Genomic DNA, 16,820 nt, shown 5'->3' with positions numbered 1-16,820 from the left:
AATTCCTTCAACAATAGGAAAGGGTAATAAAAGTATCCTTTCCCAGGGGAGGGGGTTTTGAAAGTAACTACTTTTCCCCAAGGGAAAGGATAATAAAAGTACCCTTCCCCTAGGCAAGGGGCAATAAAAGTAACCTTACCCAAGGAAAAGGTTTATAAAAGTAGCCATCCCCAAGGGATAGGGTTATAAAAGTATCCATCTCCAAGGTAAAGGGTAAAAAAATTCCGCTTCCCCAAGGGAAAGGGTAATAAAAGTATCCTTCCCCATGGAAAAGAGTAATAAAAGTAGCTATCCCCAAGGGAGAGGGTAATAAAAGTACCCTTCCCCAAGGAAAGGAAAATAAAAGTACCCTTCCCCCAAAGAAATGGATAGTAAAAGTACCCTTTCCAAGGGAAAGGGTATTAAAAGTAGCTATCCCCAAGAGAAAGGGTTATAAAAGTAGCCATCCCCGTGGGAAAGGGTAATAAAAGTACACTTTCGCTAGGGAAAGGATAAGAAAAGTAGCCTTCCCCAAAGAAAAAGGAAATCAAAGTAGCGTTTCAAACGGAAAGAGTGATAAAAGTATCCTTCCAAAGGGAAAAGGGTTATAAAAGTAGCTATCCCCAAGAGAGAGGGTAATAAAAGTACCTTTCCTTAAGGGAGAGGGTTATAAAAGGACCCTTCCTCACGGGAGAGGGTAATAAAAGTACCCTTCCCCAAGGGAGAGGGTAGTAAAAGTATTCTTCTCTAAGGGGAGGGTAAAAAAGTAAAGTAACCATCTCCAAGGGAAAGGGTATTAAAAGTACTCTTCCGCAAGGCAGAGGGCAATAAAAGTATACTTTCCCAAAAAAAAGGTAATAAAAGTAGCTACCCCCAACGGAGAGGGTAATAAAGTACCCTTCCCCACGGGAGAGGGTAATAAAAGTACCCTTCCCCAAGGGAAAGGGTATTAAAAGTAGCCATCCCCAAGGGAAAGGCTAATAAAAGTACCCTTCCCCAAGGGAGAGGGTACTAAAAGTATCCTTCTCTAAGGGGAGGGTAATAAAAGTAACCTTCTCTATGGGGAGGGTAATAGAAGTAACCTTCTCCAGGGGAAAGGGTAATAAAAATAGCTATCCTCAACAGAGAGGGTAATAAAAGTACCCTTTCCCAAGGAAGAGGGTAATAAAGGTGCCCTTTCCCAAGGGAGAGGGTAATAAAAGTACCCTCCTTAAGGGAAAGGGTATTAAAAGCAGCCATCGCCATGGAAAAGGGTAGTTAAAGTATCCTTCCCCAAGAGAAGTGGTAATAAATGTACGCTTCCCCAATGGAAAGAGTAATAAAAGTAGCCTTACGCAAGGGAAAGCGTAACAAAAGTACCCTTCCCCAGGGGAAAGGGAAATAAAAGTAATAAAATTACCCTTTATAAAGGGAAAGGGTAATAAAAGCACTATTCCCCGAGATAAAGGGTAACAAAAGTACACTTTCCCAAGGGAAAGGGTAGTAAGAGTACCCTTCCTCAAGGGAAAGGGTAGTAAGAGTACCCTTCCTCTAGGGAAAGGGTAATAAAAGTATTATTCCCCAAGTGAAAGGGCAATAAAAGTATACCTTAAAGCGCCCTTCCCCAAGGGAAGGGATAATAAAAGTACCCGTCCCCAAGGGAAAGGATAATAAAAGTATTCTTCCCCAAGAGAAATGGTAATAAAAGTACCCTTCGCCAAAGGAAAGAGTAATAAGAGTATCCTTCCCCAAGGGAAAGCGTATTAAAAGTACATTTCACCAAGGGAAAGGGTAATAAAAAGTACCCTTCGCCTAGGTAAAGGTTAATAAAAGTACCCTTCACCAAGGGAAAGGGTAATAAAAGTACCCGTCCCAAAGGGAAAGGGTAATAAAAGTACCCGTCCCAAAGGGAACCAAGGGAACGGGTAATAAAAGTACCTTGCTCCGAAGGAAAGTGTAATAAAAGTACTTTGCCGCGAGTGAAAGTGCTACAAAAGTACCCTGCGCCAAGGGAATGTGTAAAAGAAGTTCACCTTCCCAAGGAAATGGTAATAAAAGTACCATTCGGCAAGGGAAAGGGTAAAAGAAGTTGTGATTAAAACACCCTTCCCGAAGGAAAAGAATAATAAAAGTACCCGTCCCAAAGGAAAAGGGTAATAAAAGTACTCATCACCAAGGGAACGTGTATTAAAAGTACCTTGCTCCCAAGGAAAGTGTAATAAAAGTACTTTGCCGTGAGTGAAAATGTCACAAAAGTACCCTACGCAAAGGGAAATTGTAAAAGAAGTTCACTTTCCCAAGGAAAATAGGAATTGGACTGCACTCATTGATATGTAAGAAGTTTGCCCCTGTTTCTTAGTGGAATGTTCATGGACAAAATTTGCAATTTTTACTATGACTAATTTCGCCATTCTGTTCGTAACTACTCGAAATATTCGTCTGAGACCACACAAAGTATATATATTCTTGATCGTCGTGACATTTTATGTCGATCTATCCATGTCCGTCCGTCTGTCTGCCGAAAGCACGCTAACTTTCGAAGGAGTAAATCTAGCCGCTTGAAATTTTGCACAATTACTTCTTATTAGTGTAGGTCGGTTGGGATTGTAAATGGGCCATATCGGTCCATGTTTTAATATAGCTGCCACATAAACCGATCTTAGGCCTTGACTTCTTGGGTCTCTAGTGGGCGCAATTCTGGTCCGATTTGACAGAAATTTTGCACGTGGTGTTTTGGCATCACTTCCAACAACTACGCTAAGTATGGTTTAAATCGGCCCATGTTTTGATATAGCTGCCATATAAACCGATCTTGGATCTTGACCTCTTGTGCCTCTAGAGTGGCAGTTCCTATTCGATTAAAATGAAATTTTGCACGGCGTGCTTTGTTAAGATATCCAACAACTGTGCTAAGTATGGTTCATATCGGTCCATAACCTAATATAGCTGTCATAGAAACCGATCTTGGGTCTTGACTTCTTGAGCCTCTAGAGGGCGCAATTGTTATCCAATTTGAATGAATTTTTGCACGAAGTATTTTGTTGTGATATCCAACAATTAAGCCAAGTATGGCTCAAATCGGTTCATAACCTTATATAGCTGCCATATAAACCAATCTGGGGATTTGACTTCTTGAACTTCTAGAGGGCGCAATTCCTATCCGATTTGGCTGAAATTTTGCATGACGTGTTTTGTTATGACTTTCAACAACTGTGCAAAGAATAATTCTAATCGGTCCATAACCGGATATAGATGTCATATAAACAAATCTGGGGTCTTGACTTCTGGAGGGCGCAATTATTATCCGATTTAGCTGAAAATTTGTACAACGGCTTCTCTCATGACCTTTTACATATGTGTCGAAAATGGCATGAATCGGTTTATAGCCTACTGCAGCTCCCATATAAACCGATCTCCCTATTTTACTTCTTCAGCCCCTAAAGTGCGCAATTCTTACTAGATTTGTCGGAAATTTTACACAATGACTTCTACTATGGTCACCAATATTCAGTTCAATTATGGTCCGAAATGAACTATAACTTGATATTGTTCCAATAACATAGCAATTATTTTTTTATCCTTTGTTTGTCTAAAAAGAGATGATGTGGCAAGAGCTCGACAAATGCTATCAATGGTGGAGGGTATATAAGATTCGGCCCGGCCGAACTTAGCACGCTTTTACTTATTACTTGTTATTTTTTATTTTAAATGGTATGCAAGTTTTTAGTTTTCGTATAAAAGTTGAAAGAACGAGTACATAAATCAATAGGCCGAATGTTTTTGAGCGCAGTACAAAGTCGAATATTTTAAAAACTGGCGTAGACATTTATATCACATCTGACATTGTTACAGTTAGTCTTAATGTCCAAACTTTAGTGATTTTTTTTTTATTTTTTGATTATGGATACAAAGTAGATTACTATTCGAATGTCAGTTGCGTGTGTTTTCAATTTCTCATGTATGCCACATATTGTGTGAAAAATTTTTATACCCATCTAGCCACCCAGACACAGCGCCCCTGACAACTAACAGACTGTGAGGTCAATTCTGTGGCGAATTTAATTCCGTTTGATGCTAGGCCCAACAAAATCAAATAGAAAATTGTTCAAAATAGCATACCTATGCACTTATTTTTAGTTACTCATTAGAGAGCAAAAAACATGTTTCAGTTCGAAATAAGAAGCGTTAGCAAGCAAAAAAAAAGGAAAAAAAGAAACAAAATTGGGAAGTATTAGACAAATATATACATATCCGTTTTGTCTTCAATGAACCAATTCTGTCGTCGCATGTCACATCATGGGTGCAAACCCCCACCAAGAAAAGCATCACTGCTGAAGCCAGAAAACAAACACCGCCAAATCAAAGGAAATATTTTTGCCAACTTTTGTGCTGCCGAGAACTGCTGAACTAAAAATCAAAACAGCTAAGCCAAAGTACATACATATATTCGAATATTATTGAAAGCGGTCAAATTAGGATGGATGTGGCGATGAAAAGACAAATATCCGTGTGACAAAAATGTGAGTTAAAAAAACATAAATAGCTTGTGACAGTTAGCACCACGAAATGTTTGAAAATTGTTTATTAGTTTTTTTTCTCTTTGCGGAGGTGACGATAGGAGACAAAATAAGCAAAATTTTTGTGTCTTGAGGAAGACATAGAAATTGAATGACAATTTTGTTATTAGTGCATTGCCAACAGGTGTGCGCATATTACAGATGACTATGTAGTTGGCAACGACTACTCAACTGGTGTAGGCATCAATGCCGCCATAATGTTATTGAACTGTCTACATATGAAGAGTGATATCAGAGGCGATCGATCTTAAACCTGTCTGAGATTTTAACAATAAACCAAGTGTGGGAATTTATTTGGTATATTCCACATATTACAATTTTAAGGCCATAATCTCTTAACGGGCCGAACTTTGGATACCCACCACCTCGGGTATATATGTAAACCACCTTTCGTCAGAATCCGGTGAAAAATGCATAATTTATACCCCCATAGCAGCTTTATCGTAATATGGTCCGATTTGGACCAAATTCGACACGGATATTGAGTGCTCTACTAAGTACAAGTCAATGTTCAATTTTGCAGAACAAAATATTGGTCTTTTTGGTAGCCATATCCAAATATAGACCGATGTAAACCATTTGCAACACGGATGTCGAAAAGCCTAACATAAGTCACTGTGTCAAATTTGAGCGAAATCGGATTATAAATGTGCCTTTTATGGGGCCAAGACTTTAAGTTGAGAGATCGGTCTATATGGCAGCTATATCCAAATCTGAACCGATCTGGGCCAAACTAAAGAAGGATATCGAAAGCCCCAATACAACTCACTGTCCCAAATTTTGGCTAAATCGTTCAATAAATGCGCCTTTTATGGGCGCAATACCTTAAATTGAGAGATCGGGCTATATGGCAGCTATATCCAAATCTGGACCGATCTGGGCCAAATTGTAAGAGGATGTCGACTGGCCTAACACAACTCACTGTACCAAATTTCAGCAAAATCGGATAACAAATGTGGCTTTTATGAGTCTAAGACCCTAAATCAGCGGATAGGTCTATATGGGGGCTATTTTAAGATATAGTCAAATATAGTCCATCTTCGAACTTAATCTGCTTATTGACAAAACAAGTAAAAGCGTGCTAAGTACGGCCGGGCCGAATCTTCTATACCCTCCACCATTGATCGCATTTGTCGAGCTCATTCCACGATATCTCTTTTTAGGCAAACAAAGGATAAAAGAAAAGAATTGCTGTTATTGAAACAATATCAAGTTATGGTTCATTTCAGACCAAACTTGAATTGAATACTGACCATAGCAGAAGTCGTTGTGTAAAATTTCAGCCAAATCTAGTAAGAACTGCGCACTTTAAAGGCTGAAGAAATCAAATAGGGAGATCGGTTGATAAGGGAGCTGTATTAGGCTATAAACTGATTCATACCATATTCGACAAGTATATTAAAGGTCATGGAAGAAGCCATTGTACAAAATTTCTGCCAAATCGGATAATACTTGCGCCCTTTAAACGCTCAAGAAGTCAAGATCCCATATCGGTTTATATGGCAGCTATATCAGGTTATGAACCGATTTGAACTTATCTTAGCACAGTTGTTGAAAGTCATAACAAAACACTCCACGCAAAATTTTAGCTAAATCGGAAAATAATTGCGCCCTCTAGTGGTTCAAGAAGTCAAGACCCCTGATCGGTGTATATGGCAGCTTTATCAGGTCATGGACCGATTTGAACCATTCTTAGCACAGTTGTTGAAAGTCATAACAAAACAGCCCCATACAAAATTTCAGCTAAATCGGAGAACTATTGTACCCTCTAGTGGGCCAAGAAGTCTAGACCCCATATCGGTTTATATGGCATCTATATCAGGTTATAGACCATTTTCATCTATTCTTAGCACAGTTGTTGAAAGTCATAACAAAACAGCCCCATACAAAATTTCAGCTAAATCGGAGAACAATGGTACCCTCTAGTGGCTCAAGAAGTCAAGACCCAAGATCGGTTCATATGGCAACTATATCAGATTATAGACCGATTTAAACTATTCTTAGCACAGTTGTTGAAAGTCATAATAAAACACCCCATGCAAAATTTCAGCTAAATCAGAAGAGAATTGCGGCGTCTAGCGGCTCAAGAAGTCAAGATCCCAGATCGGTTTATGGGCCTGCTATATCAAGCGGCTAGCTTTACTCCTTCGAAAGTTGCTTGCTTGATACGAACTTTTGACAGACAGACGGACGGACGGACATGGCTAGATCGACTTAAAATGTCAAACGATCAAGAATATATATACTTGATTGGGTCTTAGACAATTTTTTCGAGAAGTTACAAACAGAATGACGAAATTAGTATACCCCTATGCTATGGTGAAGGCTATAGAAAAGAATCTGTGCACAGTTTCAGCTCAATATCTCTATTTTAAGTTTCAGCTCAATATCTCTATTCAGCTCAATATCTCTATTTTATACCCACCATCTTTCGGTGGTGGATATAAAATGCGAAAATCGAACATACGTAACTGGGGAAATTTGAAAATAACGGTCATTTTTGATCAGACCTCAGATCAGTTTGGCCATGTTCCTTAATGGAATGGGCAAATTTGCGTATATTATAAACCGATTTGACACAAACAAAACATACTAATGGAGACGTTAGCTTTTGCGATGAAAATAAAAAAATTACATATTGAAGGCTAACATTTGAAGAACTCTTAGTCTATTTCACCTTAGATTTATGATCGTTAGAAGGAAGAATTTAATGTTGACACCATTCCTAACAAGCATTTGGAGTTTGAAAGGCTTTTCTTTTAAACCGAGTTCTCTCATTGTAGTGAGTTTCACTCTCCGTTGCTATACTCCAAACGATTGCCAAATGTTCCATTTGAATAAATTGATCTGGATTTATAGCGATTAATATTTTCCAATAGCCCATTTTCAATTTATTGCAATTATTATTCAATTCATGGGCTGACAAGTAATAACATAACGAATGAAAACTATGCCAATTGTTAAAAGCAAATTAAAAAAAAAAAAATAATAATTTCGTATCATCAATATAAATACTAGTAGCATCTATTTTAGAATAATGTCATTTTAGCTATTATCGTAATTTTCGTGATTTGCCAGCCACAATCATACCAAACAAAAACGGCACACCAACAAAACTGCATTTTTTCAATTGGCTCCTTGCCCACTATTATTTTGTATTTTGTTTGCATTTTCCAACTTGCTCATTTTCTTTGCTAAATGTTGCAAAAATCAACATTAGATGGGAATACTAATCGATAACCACTATTCTGCATGCCAATTGTGTAGCTTAGATGCATAGACCAACAACTAAAAATCTATGTAAAAAATTGGATTAATTTTACCTTAGACATGGTTTTCTATGTCATTGATTGAGTCTAATCATATTTAAAACAAGTAAAAGCGTACTAAGTTCGGCTGGGCCGAATCTTGAAAACACATCCCCGAATCCATGGAGATGATGGTTTTGGTGTTAATAGTTTACACAAAGGATTTGGACCGTATGAGATACGATTGTTGGATATTGTTAAAGAATATTACGTACAAAATGTCAGCCCCATCGGATAAAAATTGAAGCTTCAAGGGGCTTAAGAGATCAAATCGAGAGATCGATTAATATGTGAGCTATATCAGGCTAAAGACCGATTCAAGCCATACTTGGTACGATTGTTGGATGTCGGATGTGGCGGAAAACTATGTGCAAAATTTCAGCCCAATCGGTTAATAATTGCAGAGTTCTAGGAGCTCAAGAAGGGCCACTTTATTTGGGAGCTATATCCAAATCTGAACGATTTGCAATCCCCAACTACCTATATCAACAAGAAGCATCTGTTAAAAACTTCGACCGCTATCGTGATTTCCACAGAAGGACGGACACGAGGACGGACAGACATGGCTAAATCGACTTGGAATGTCAAGACGATCAGGAATATATATACTTTATGAGATCGGACTATACTCATTGATATGTGAGAAGTAAGCCCCTGTTCCTTAGTGGAATGTTCAAGGACTAAATTTGCATTTGCAAGAGGTCGCAGATCAATATTTCGAGGTGATACCAACGGAATGACTAGATTAGTACACCCTCCAAGCTCTGGTGGTGGGTATATCAGGTTTTGAACCCATTGGGACCATTCCCGGTACATTTGGAGCTTTACCGCCCTTATATTGGAGCAATACCAGGTTTTGGACCGATTAGGACCACACTGGTTTGATCTGTTGGTGGCGATAGGATAAGTCATTGTGGAAAATTTCAGACCAATCGGAAAAAATTGCTCAAGAAGTATATTCTGGAGATCGGTTTATATGGGAGCTACTATATCTGGTTTTAGACCGATTCGGACGATACTTTGTACATCTATATACTTAAGGGACACTTTAAAAACGCAACCTTCTCTAAGCGATAGGTTTAAAACACTACCCTTCCCTAAGGAAAAGGGTAAAAACACTACCCTTCCCTAAGGAAAAGGGTAAAAACAATACCCTTCCCCAAGGGAAACGTTAAAAACACTTCCCTTCCGTAAGGGAAATGGTAAAAACCCTTCCCTTCTGTAAGAGAAAGGGTAAAAACACCGCCCCTGCTTTAGGGAAAACGTGAAAAACTATGAAGGTCTATCCAGATAGTGGCCAATATCGCAGTCACAATCGAATATCGGAGTATTTAATTGTTATATACAATTATTGAGTGATTTATATCGGTTTCGACGCAAGAGAAAGGCCTAAAACAAACCGCTGGTCTAAAACAAACCGCTGGCCTAAAACAAACCGCTGTTTCTAACTAGAACAAAACACACCTTTGCGAGTTCAAAAACACCAATCGTGGGTTCTACGATTAAAGCAGCAATACCAAAACGGGTCTAATTTGGACTGTACCATGAGTGTCTAAGAGCTCAATACAACTCAAAAAAATTTGGAAATTTGTTCACGTACACTACATTAAGAAATACGGGGGAGCCCAACGCAGAGATGGCATGATCGCCTATGACGTACACGTGGGATCGAGTCCTACCGATAGCATCCGAAAACAAGTAAAATCGTGCTGAATTCGGCCGTGCCGAATCTTGAGAATCTACCACCATGAATTGTGCTAAAAGTTTATAAAAAATAAAATTAGTTGAAGGGCATAATTTTATTCTACATACCAAACCTCTGCCAAAACAGCAAAAATGATAGCTTCTAGGAACCGAACAAGGATAATAGAGAGACCAGTTTATATGTGAGATGTTCCAGGTTATAGTCGATTTGGAACGTACTAAGCACACTCAAAACAGGAGCTAAAGATGCAAAACTTCAGCCAAATGGGACAAAAATTGCGGCTTGCAGGTGCTCAAGAAGTCGAATCGGGAGATCGGTTTATATGGGAGCAATATCAGGTTAAATACCAATTTGGACTGTACTTAGTACAGCTGTTGGAAGTCATAACAGAACACAATGAACAAAAAAATTGGCTAAATTGGACAAAAATTGACGTTTCCAGGGGCTAAAGATTTCAAATAGGGGGATCGGTTTATATGGAAGCTATATCAGGTTAAAGACCGATTTGGACCGTTTTTAGCAACAGTGTTGGAAGTCATAGCAGAACACTTAACGCAAAATTTCAGCCAAATCGGTGATAAATTGCGGCTCCCAGGGGCTCAAGAAGTCAAATCGGAAGATCGGTTTATATGGGATCTATATCTAAATCTGAACCGGTATAGCCTCATCAATCAATCCTCAACAACCTACATCAATATTAAGTACAAATGCAAATTTTGCCCATGAAGGAACAGGGGCAAACCTCTCACATATCAATGAGTGCAGTCCAATTCAAGTTTAAGCTCAATGATAAGGGACCTCCTTTTTATAGCCGAATCGGAACTGCGTGCCGCAGTGCGACACCTCTTTGGAGAGAAGTTTTACATGGCATAGTACCTCACAAATGTTGCCAGCATTAGCTTTACGCGTTCGACCGATTTCGACAGGATGGACGGACGGACATGGCTAGATCGACTTCGAATGTCGAGACGATCAAGAATATATGTACTTTATAGGGTCTTAGGTCAATATTTGGAGGTGTTACAATCGGAATGACTAGATTGGTATACCCCCATCTTATGATGGTGGGTATAAAAATGTCTAAAAAAATCTAATTTCCCCCCTGATAAGTGTCACCCTGCAACACTCCGTTCGTATGGGCTATAAAAAGGAGGCGCCTCATCAAATACAAAATGCAAATTTTGCCCATAAACATTCCACTAAGGAACAGGGGCAAACTTCTCACATATCAATGAGTGCAGTCCGATTCAAGTTTAAGCTCAATGATAAGGGGCGCCTCCTTTTTACAGCCGAGTCCGAACGGCGAGCCGCAGTGCGACAACCTCTTTGGAGAGAAGTTTTACATGGCATAGTACCGCTGAAAATTTTTTCTGATGGTTTCGCCAGGATTCGAACCCGGGCGTTCAGCGTCATAGGCGGACATGCTAACCTCTGCGCTACGGTGGCCTCATCATTGAGCTTAAACTTTAATCAGGCAACATTCTTTGCTATGTGAGAAGTTTACCCCCAGCTCAATACATCTAACCGTGTCACAATTTATCGAAAACGTATGAGCAACAACAGAGGAATGGTTAGCGAATAACCATCTCTGAATCATGTCAAGATTGAAATCGGTTTTTTTTTATCAAAATCGGGTTTCCAATTTCTATAAATTTCGACCACCTTTCTTCGTCCGCCTTTCACTTCCTCCATATAAAACATTCATCATACCTAAACTAAAAGAAGGGTAAAATGTTATCTCAGTTTTGCTGCTACAATTTCTGATGCTAGTTTACCGAATGTTACGAGTTGAGAAATTAAATGTGTCATGGACCATAACATCAAACATAAGTTGAACAATAATATTTTGAAGTCATGCTATAATTAAATGGTTACACTCGCCTATTAGCGACATCAACAACAACAACAAGAGCAACTTGAAAATGTCAAGTAGCTGCCACTAGTATAAAATGAAGGAACACCAAATGCGTTCAGATGTCACTTCCAGCAAACACCATATCGTTCATTGCTCATTCAAATCAGGCACTAGGGAACAATCTGAATTCTAACAGAAGGAGCACATTCTCCATGGTACTTGTGAGCGAAGAACTTTGGCGCAGAGATTCTAATTTTTTAATTTAACGCATGGATGCCACAAAAATTAGTTGCAGTTTATAGCAAAATATGATTTCACAAAACAAATCTCATGAACTTTGCAAAAAAAAGGAAAACGAAACCAACAACGACTAGAAGATCATCTCATTTAAAAATAAACTGGCATACGCAATCATAGGCCAGACATGGCAACGACATACGACACATGTAGGCTAAAGTAATAGGATGCGCCAGTAAACAACGAAAGGGCCACCACTGGCCCCCGCCCACCCTGCCCTCAAAGCCCTTTCTGGTTCGTAATGCCACGGCTTTTAAACGCACACATATGGAACGAGATTGGAGGCAAATCGCAGCGGGAAAGCCACGCAGGGCACGTGAAATATTTCGTTGACAGTTTTATCTGTCAAATCAATGTTGACAACTTTATAGTTCATAAACTATGTAATGTGGCCAGCCCGCAGAGCCAAAGACTCGACAAATGGAGGCCACATTTCAGCCTAAGCCCCAGTTATTCCCCAACTTCATTGTCAACATATCGTCCTACTGAGAAGGAAGACAAATCGCACAACCAACTTTGGAGCAACCGACTGACTGATGGAGAAGATATCAACATTATATTTAGCGAAACAATTTTAATTTCCAAGAATGTGAATTTATGTGCAATTATTTGTGAGCACACACATACTGTGCTGTTTCACTATTTGTTTTCCATTTGTACTGGCAAATGTACTTATTTACTACAGTTTTTTGTGGCGTTGACAATATTCCGAAAATAGCTAAACTGTCCTCCGCACTCGTCGGCTGGTTGACGTTCTGAGATATTTCGGGGGAATTGCATGACATGAAACTGACATTATTACACATATTTTAACATGAAACCAACCATTTGAAATTGTTGCCTTTTTAGGACCCCCCGCCCCAAAAACCGCAAAAAAAAACAAGTAAGAGCGTGCTAAGTTCGGCCGAGCCGAATCTTATATACCCTCCACTATGGATCGCATTTGTCGAGTTCTATGCTCGGTATCTCTTTTTAGGGAAAACAAAGAATAGGATGAGAATTGCGCCCTCTAGAGGCTCAAGAAGTCAAGATCCCAGATCGGTTTATGTGGCAGCTATATCAGGTTATGTACCGATTTACGCCATACTTAGCACAGTTATTGGAAGTCATAACAAGACATCTCATGCAAAAATTCAGCCAAATCGGATAAAAATTTGCGCCCTCTATTGGCTCAAGAAGTCAAGATCCAAGATCGGTTTATATGACAGCTTTACCTGATTATAAACCAATTTGAATTATAATTAACACAGTTGTTGGAAATGATACCAAAACACCACGTGCAAAATTTCAGTCAAATCGGATGAGAATTACGCCCTCTAGAGCCTCAAGAAGTCAAGACCCAAGATCGGTTTATATGGCAGCTATATCAAAACATGGACCGATTTGGCCCATTAACAATCCCAACCAACCTACACTAATAAAAAGTATTTGTGCAAAATTTCAAGCGGCTAGCTTTTCTCCTTCGAAAGTTAGCGTGCTTTCGACAGACAGACGGACGGACATGGCTACTTTACTTTATAGGGTCTCAGACGCATATTTCGAGGTGTTACCAACATAATGACGAAATTAGTATACCCCCATCCTATGGTGGAGGGTATAAAAAACGCAAATTGAAGTGAAAAAATTAAATTTAATTAGGTTTTCTAGTGCTTGAGTTGTAGGAATTGTCTTTGCCGGTGCCATCATTGAGTCATGGCAAAATGGCATTTTAAATTTAGCGCCTTTCCTAAACAGTGCTGATGGAATTGCTTTGGCCCCCACCCTTTGTTCCTTTACCCTGTCTGGGACAGTCTGCTGTCTTCGAATTCATGAGAAACGTACAAACAATTTTAATTGACTGTCAACGAAATTGGTCCAATGTTGTTAATTGTTTGTGATTTTTGAATTGCAATGAACTTGAATGAGTTAGCAACATAGAATTTTGTAGGAATTGAAAAAAGGATTCTTGATTACTTTAATTTATGCTGAAATTTGCATGACAAATCAACCTAGTAGAGTGAGACGAAGAAAGTGAAATTGATCACATGTCCTTAATCAAGTCAATTCGATTGTGCCTTCAAGGAAAACCAATCAAAAGCTTGATTTCATTGGCAATGAAATATTGCGCTTATGGCAACTGTAGACGAGTTGCTCGGATAACCAGAGAGGGGGTTGTGGTTTCGATTCCCACCAGATGTCTGGTCTATTGCTGCTGAGGTACCACAATGGACTAAAATAGTCTAAGTAAGTCTAACCTAACCACACTAACCTGAGCCAAGCTGAGCGAAACCATTGCCTTTAACTCTCTCTCTCTCTCTCTCTCCCTCCTATAAACTGAGGTTGCTCTCCGACAAGCAGGAAAAATTACCGACGGACTGACCAGTTTATATAGACAGTATGAGTAATACCAAAACTGAACGAAGATGAAATTTAGCACAGTGTGTTCTGCTACACCCCTACCCATTCCTGTCAAATGTGGTCCAAATCGGACCATATTTGGATATAAATAGCAGCAACATAAACCGATCTCCCGATATAGTGTAATGAGCCTATAAAAGGAGCATTTTTCATTCGATTTCAATGAAATTTGGCACAGCGAGGTCTGGTACCCCTCTAAACCTTTTCGTTGAATAACGTCCAGATCGGACCATATTTAGATATAGCTGCCATATAGACCGATCTCCCGATATGGAGTATTGATCTCATAAAAGGAGAATTTTTCATCCGATTTTCATGAAATTTGAAACAAATTTTGATGATTTCGTATTTTTTGTATATAAAACTGATCTTCTGATCTCATAAAATCGGACTTAAAGCCTTGAGGCAATAAATTAGTAATTTTTCATCCGATTTCGATGAAATTTGGCACAGTGAACTCTGGTAGACCCCTACCAATTTGTGTGAAGTGTGGTTCAGATCGGACTATATTTGGATATAACTGCCCTTAGATCGACCGCCCGATCTCCCGATATATGGTATTGAGGCCATAAAAGATCAATTTTTACCCGAATTTGATGAAATTTGGCACAGTGTGTTCTGGTAGATCCCTACCCATTCCTGTCAAATTTGGTCCATATCAGACCATATGTGTATATAGCTGCCATATGGACCGATCTCCCGATATAGTGTAATGAGCCTATAAAAGGAGCATTTTTCATCCGATTTCAATGAAATTCGGCACAGCAAGTTCTGGTACCCCTCTAAACCAAAATATCTGCAAAATTATAAATACCCAGCTTTTGGGTATAAATGGCTAAATACCCAGTTATTTACCCAATTTACCTTTTACCTTTTGGTTATTTACCCATGGCCCATCTCTACCAATACAGGACACACATACAGCAGATGTTCTATAATCTCCTCTTCGAAGTCCTCACAGCTTCTGCAAAAGTCCTTGCTGACAACCTTCAGTCTGTCAGCATGCTTTCCGATTAAACATTGACCTGTCATAACGGACACAATAATTGAGAAGTCTGTTACAGCCAGTGACAGTCATAATGAGGCCACATAGTTTTGGAGTGCTCACAGCCCCTCTTTGTGACCGTCTATCATTCGTTGACCTTCGGGACTGGTCCTGAAAACTTAGCTTACATGTCCCTAGAGGCACACCCACAGATTCCAGATCGAAGATCTCCGATTGATACACACTGCAACGGACGGATAACCTTTCCGATATGACAAATTCTAGATCTTTAAAGTGCACCCCAAAGCCCACCTAATAGTCTATTGGGTTGCCCAAAAAGTAATTGCGGATTTTTCATATAGTCGGCGTTGACAAATTTTTTCACAGCTTGTGACTCTGTAATTGCATTCTTTCTTTTGTCAGTTATCAGCTGTTACTTTTAGCTTGCTTTAGAAAAAAAGTGTAAAAAAAGTATATTTGATTTAAGTTCATTCTAAGTTTTATTAAAAATGCGTTTAATTTCTTTTAAAAAATCGGCAATTACTTTTTGGGCAACCCAATAGTTTGGAGCCATCAGTATAGAAGTTTACGCAACTTCTATTACCAGGGATACCGTAATTCCAATCGGTTCTATCCAGAATAGTGGTACAGTACTTTTTTATCAAAAAGTGGCCCAGGTAGGGTATAATCCACACTGCCTGGAACACCGGACATTGTATCAAGGATAACACAGTGTACGTAGTCGTCACATGGCCAAAGAGAAAGTTGTTTTAGCCTCACGGTAGTGGTCGCAGCAGTTTGGTTAGACATCATCAGGGGCTGGCGACTTAAAGGAGTCAAAACTTCTTATCGCCCAAAGGATATTCGGCTCAGACACAATTTCCCTAATAACCTCCGAGGAATGCATACCAGTGGCTACCATCACCACCACCATTGATAAGTATACCGATAGACCCAAATCACTTTCTGATTCGATTTAGCTATGTCCGTCTGTCTATCTGTCTGTCCATGTTTTTTTGTATACAAACTACAGTTCGCAATTTTCATCCGATCGTCTTCAAATTTGGTATGGCCATGTTTTTCGGCCTAGAGACGAAGCCTATTGAAATTGAAAAAAATCGGTTTAGATTTGGATATAGCTCCCATATTTATGTTCGCCCTTTTTGCAATAATATTGCAATAAAATGGTCATTTAGTAACCGATTCTCTTGAAATTTAGCATGAAGAATTATCTTATGATTTTCGACAATACTGATGAGTTTCATAGAAATCGGATCAGAATTGGATATAGCTCCCATATATATGTTCGTCCGATTTACAGTAATAATCCAACAAAACAAGTCATTTGTCAACCGATTCTCTGGTAGGAAGGATTTTCTCTAGGCAATCGACACTACTGGTGGGTTTCATTGAAATCAGTCTAGATCAATCTTCTTCGCTTTCCTCGAAGACTTCCACAATATCCATAAAGTTTGGTCGAAATCGGGTCAGATTTAGATAGAGCTCCCATATATATTTTCGTCTGGTTTTGAGAAATTTCGCATGAAGTGCTCATTTGTTAACCGATTCTCTAGAAATTTGGCAGGAAGGATTTCCTAATGACTCTCGACATTACAGATGAATTTCATAGAAATCGGTTCAGATTTAGATATAGCTGCAATGTATGTATATCGCTCGATTTTCACTTCTCAAGCCACTGCAAGCGGATTTATTGACCAATCTTGCCAAAATTGTGCAC

The 16,820-nt window shown here is 39.1% G+C and overlaps 1 protein-coding gene across 2 annotated transcripts in view; it reads right to left on the bottom strand.

Annotated features, from left to right (window-relative positions):
• Window positions 1–16,820, bottom strand: part of LOC106081399 (putative uncharacterized protein DDB_G0286901) — a 317,325-nt gene that overhangs the window by 17,278 nt on the left and 283,227 nt on the right. The gene's annotated exons all lie outside the window — the stretch shown is intronic.

This window comes from Stomoxys calcitrans, chromosome 2 (assembly GCF_963082655.1).
Source record: "Stomoxys calcitrans chromosome 2, idStoCalc2.1, whole genome shotgun sequence".
In the NCBI taxonomy this organism is placed as follows: Eukaryota; Metazoa; Arthropoda; class Insecta; order Diptera; family Muscidae; genus Stomoxys; species Stomoxys calcitrans.
Note: the sequence above shows the minus strand (reverse complement) of the source record. Positions and strands in the feature narration are given on the sequence as shown.